This window comes from Durio zibethinus, chromosome 9 (genome assembly GCF_047325235.1).
Source record: "Durio zibethinus cultivar Kanyao isolate XHJ-2024 chromosome 9, ASM4732523v1, whole genome shotgun sequence".
NCBI classification, from domain to species: Eukaryota; Viridiplantae; Streptophyta; class Magnoliopsida; order Malvales; family Malvaceae; genus Durio; species Durio zibethinus.
In genome coordinates, this window is record NC_143170.1 from 12,046,741 (window position 1) to 12,051,867 (window position 5,127).

A 5,127-nucleotide genomic window follows, 5' to 3' on the forward strand; every position below is an offset into this window, starting at 1 on the left:
CAATTATACTTTTCATTGTACATATTGATGTAGTTTCTTTGTGAAGTTGTTTATTTGTTTTGTAGGTTGAGTAAGAGCTTAAAGAGGATGCATTAGTTTCAGCCAAAGCTTTGATGGGACATTCAGTCACTATCTTTCATGTTGATAGGGAAGTGTCCTTGTTCCTCTCTTTAGTGCTTTATTACTTGATGCTTACACATTGAAGATAATGTGTTGTAGTTTGTGGGTATAGAAAAATTACTCAAATTTTGAAAATTTTTTTCTAATTTTTCTTGATTTTTGCCTTGAAATTGAGCTTAACATGGGGTAACTTGAATCATTATTATACTTTCTTTGATTAGTGCTTCATAAAGCCAATGATAGATAAAAGATTAAGAATGGATATATGCATTAGGACATTCATGCACTATTTATGAGCTATGCATCATTAGGGAGAAATGGTAGAGCTTGAAAAAAGAATGGGAAATTGAAAATGAAAATGAAAAAAAAAGAAGAAAAATTAGAAAAAAAAAGTGAAAACAAGAAATAAAAAAAAAAACAATAAAGTGTTGAAAAAGTAAAGAAAAGAAGAAAAGAAAGAAAAATGGGAAAAATCAAAGTTTGGGGGATGATTCTTTATTCAAGCTTATCTTTATTACCTTAGAAGCTTAATGATGGATGATCCTAGACATGTGATGCATTATTAGGGTACTTAAGCCTAAATGACTTTTATCGTACCTTGACCATAGCCTTACATTACAAGCCTAATAAAGTCCTAAATGATCATTAGTCATGTGTTTATCTATATTAGTGGAGAGAAATGTGATAAGCAAACTTATGGAACATGAGCATGCTTTATTGATCCTTGTTATTAAAGTTTCATGTTTTGCATAACATTACTAGATTTCATGAAAGGATATGTGAGAGGTGTTGCTTGCTTGTGGAACCATAGTAAGGAATGGTCTTAACCTAGGTAGATTCTTGTATACTAGCACTTATTCATGATTTTGCTTTAGTTATATTCATTGATCAATCTATGAGGCATTTATGTTGAATGAAGTATTGAAAGTATATGATGATTCTTGCTTATTCTTGTTTTTCTTGAGGACAAGCAAAAGTTTAAGTTTGGGGGGACTGCACTAAAATTTTAGTATTTTCATGCTCATTTTTAATGTAATTTTTCATATATTTCGGCTTATTCCTTAGGATTTTTGGCAAAATTACTCGTAAATGCACATTTGTCTCATATGTAGGTACAAATTATGAAATTGAAGAATTTTAGATTTTTTTATATAAATTTGAAGGATATTTGGTGCAATTTGTGCAAATGGCCTAAACTAGTATCAATAGGTAAAATTGACACTTTGAGAGTTTTCTTTATTTTTCTAGCATGCTTTTTTAGTATTATTTTCATAGTTTTTTTCTAGTAAATTGTAGGATAAAAATGTTCATAAAGTGTTGAAATTTTTTGTAGAAAAAATAAATAAATCAATAAATATGGAAGATGCAAGAAAAGTGTTACATGGACGTGCATTGATGCAAGATAGGAGGAACATGCAAATGCAAGGCTTTACAAACTAATTCAAGAGCACCAAAGCTAGGGGTTGATTTGGCACTTTAGGGGCTTTGATTGGTCATTAAATTAACTTCTTAGACCAGCCATCACATGTGAATTCATCTTGTGAAGTTGTAAAGAAGTGAGGCACCAAACCAGACTAAGTGCAACAACCTAGCCATGCACACTAGAAGAAGAAGGCTCTAGAATCCCTAATGCTTGGAGATCATTTTGGAATTTTTTTAAACTTTAGGCTTCTCCTCTCTTCCTATAAACAGAGGAAGAAGGCTGGCTATAGGAATAAAGTTAGTTTAGGTTTAAATATTTGTTTCTTTACTTTCCTACATTTTCTTTTCGCACTTTACATTTTCTTAAATGCCAAACACTTTATTTATAGCATTTTCTCTTTGAATTTCATTGTATTTTTACTGTTTCTTAAGTGTTTTTTAGTGCTATTTCAAAATCTTCTAATAAAATTTCCATTTGAATTCATTTTCTAGCTCAAATCTATTGATTCAAAATTGTTTTTGAATTTGCCTATTTTGACATATCTGCAGTTTTTGAAGCATATCTCTATCAAATCTTCATTGTTTTTACTCAAATTCTTTTTCATAGCTTCCTAGGTCATAAACCTACAACATATTTTAAATTCAGCTCCAAACTCGCACCGCAACATTCCAAATCAAGCTTGGAATTTATGGCTATATGCAAGTGACAGTGCAATTCCAATTTTTAGCAACCAATTTGGCATGGACTTTTTTCCACATTGGCAAATTTTTTGGCTTTCTTTATTATTTATATCTTTAGTTCTATTAGTTATCTTGTTAAGTGTAATTTTGTGCAATTTATTTCATGCTTTTAGGTGTTGTTTAGTTAATTTTCTTTGATAAGGTTATGTTTTCTAGATTCTACACTATTTTTGAATTTGAGTTCATCAAATTGATTTCTTTTCGATTCATGGTATTTTCTTCTTGATTTAGGTAGATAACTCATAGATCTAGGTTGCTTTAGCTCAATTTTAGTTCATTCCCTCTAAAGAATTGTAGATCTAATTTTTCTTTCATAAATTGTGAGTTTTCAACTTACAAAATCAATTTTGGTTTCCACTTTTTTTTTGTTGAATCTTTCAGTTTTTCTTTAGTTTTTGTTCTTTAATTTGAAATCTCATGATGATCATTGAGTGTTCTTCCAATTTGTAGTGTGTATCCATTTAGTTTTACATCTTTTAGTTCTTTTTTCCATCAATAAATTTAAATTTCTAGATTTTGGCATTTACTTTCGGTTTGCACTTTTCATGTTAAATATTGCATTTTTTTATTATTTGAATTTCATACCAATTGTTCAGCATTAGTTCATTACCTTGTTGTCATTTAGATTCTATATTATGTTTTAAGTTATGGTTTAGTCTAGGTTAGTTTAGAATTTTCAATTTTGCAATGTTATTTGTATCTTGCATTTTTATCACTTCAATTATACTTCAAATTTGTTTTTTTCTTTGATTTAGCTACTATATTTTACATTTTATAGCATACATTGTTCTTATTCTTTTTCTTTTTTACTTAGCATTATATTTTTGATGCCTTATTCATTTTTACTTTTGTAGTTAATTTTCATGCTTATTTTTTGATCAAACCAACTTTAGAAGGACATGGGGATAAAAGGTATTAATCTAGAAACCTCTTTAGCTAATCCTCGTAGGATCGACATCTTGAGCTTTTGGTCACTATTATTATTTGTATGACCTATGCACTACCAGAATTGTCTAATCACTAGGGAAGGATCCTAATAGGCAGGGGCAACTAGCTATGGCATTGGCTAATTTGCCCATTTGGATTTCTAAGTTTTTGATAAATGCAGCTTGGCTTTGGATAATGATAGTTTGCATGAGTTTTGTAAGCATCTTTTTAAGGCTAGATTTTTTTTTTGGGTGGATTGTACGTCTTTTGCTTTGGGTGAAAGTTGGATGTTTGGTTGGCATTTTGGTGGTTGGGTTTGTTTTGATTCTAAAAAAGGTTGGGATGGTTCTTTCAACTTGGGTTATAGGTGTTGCTATAGAGATTGTAGGTAGGTTTTGTTTGTTAGGCATATTATATGATTTTTATCCTAAATTGGCACCTATCTAAAGAGTGTGGTCATTTACAAATATCACAAATCATGAATAGGCTTTGGATGGCTTGGACAAGGGTAATTAAGGTTGGCTTCCTATGGCATCTATTTTTTTAGTAAGGCTAGCTAATTGGAATGTGATAGAGGTGAGTGTTTCTAGCTCATATACCCTGACAGCTTTCTTACGAACTTTCGCTTTGGTTTCCAATTGATAATTGTTTACTGCTATCTCCTCAATTAATTTGTATGATTCCTCAACTAGCTTACCCATGATAGCTCTTCTAACGGCTGAATCGAAAGTTGTTTTCATTGATGGTGTCAACCTATTATAGAATATTTGAATTTAGAGCCATTATGAGAAGATGGTGTGGATATTTGTGCTATAGTTCCTTATACCTTTCTCACACAACATATAATGTTTCGCCATCAAACTATTTAAAGATGGTGATTTCATTCCTCATGTTTGCCATCTTGGCTGGTGGAAAGAATTTAGTGAGGAACTTTTGGACTAGATTAGCTCTGATGGTAATAGTGCCTGATAGAAGTGAAAACAACCAGCTCTTCTCTTTGTCCTTGAAAGAAAAAAAAATAATCTCAATCTAATAGCATCATCATAAACTTCGTTACATTTGAATTTATCAAAAAGCTTAAGAAAGTTAGAAAGATAAAGATCTAGGTCATCATTTGGTAATTCTCCAAACTAAATAGAAGTTTGGACCATTTGTATTATTGAAGGCTTGATCTTGAAATTGATACTTGGATCGTTGACCTTCATATGGATGGTTGGAATCCTTTAAGGTTAAAGATAGCATAGTCTTTAAGAGTTCTATGATCTTTATTTGCTACATTTGCCATTGTAATTGGATTAAGTGTTTGCTTTTGCCTTAATAGCTTAAAAGTTCTTTCGATTTCTTTATCTAATGGAGCTAAAACAACATTGTGAGATTTACGTATACAAACAAAGAAAAAATCAAAACAAATCAAAACAAGTAAAAGTAAAAGGAGTTTAAATTACAAAGTACTAAAAATCATTATTGATATTGATTTTCTTGCATCGATATAATCCTCAGCATTGAAGCCAAAAACTTGATTGTTGTTTTTTATATAGCTTTCAAGCGCACAGATAACATTAAGTAATAATGTGAGTAAATAGATTATTGCTCTCATAAGGATTATAAATTGCATGTTGGGTGCAAAACCAAGTACCAAAGGTGATGTTTTATAAACAAATTGAAAAGAATGATTGTTTGTATTCAAAAGCAAATAAAGAAAACAATTGAAAGTGTAAATAGAAATTGTATAGGCCAAGAAACAACTAGCCAACTGTTACTTAATAGTTTGAAAGGATGACTAAATATACTTGTAAACTAAAGAAAACCAAAAGCTTGAAAAAGAATTTAAGTTGTTTGATTGCAATGAAAACATAAAAAAAACAACATTGAAATCAAGATTAAAACAAAAATTTAAAAATATAGAAAGATTGCTTG

General features: G+C 30.2%; 1 non-coding gene across 1 annotated transcript; it reads left to right on the forward strand.

Moving 5' to 3' along the window:
- The first annotated feature begins 3,997 nt into the window (after positions 1-3,997).
- LOC149516807 (small nucleolar RNA R71) lies at positions 3,998-4,104 on the forward strand. Its single transcript, XR_016345413.1, has one exon. It is a non-coding gene; the product is annotated as a small nucleolar RNA R71 (small nucleolar RNA).
- The last annotated feature ends 1,023 nt before the right edge of the window (positions 4,105-5,127 follow it).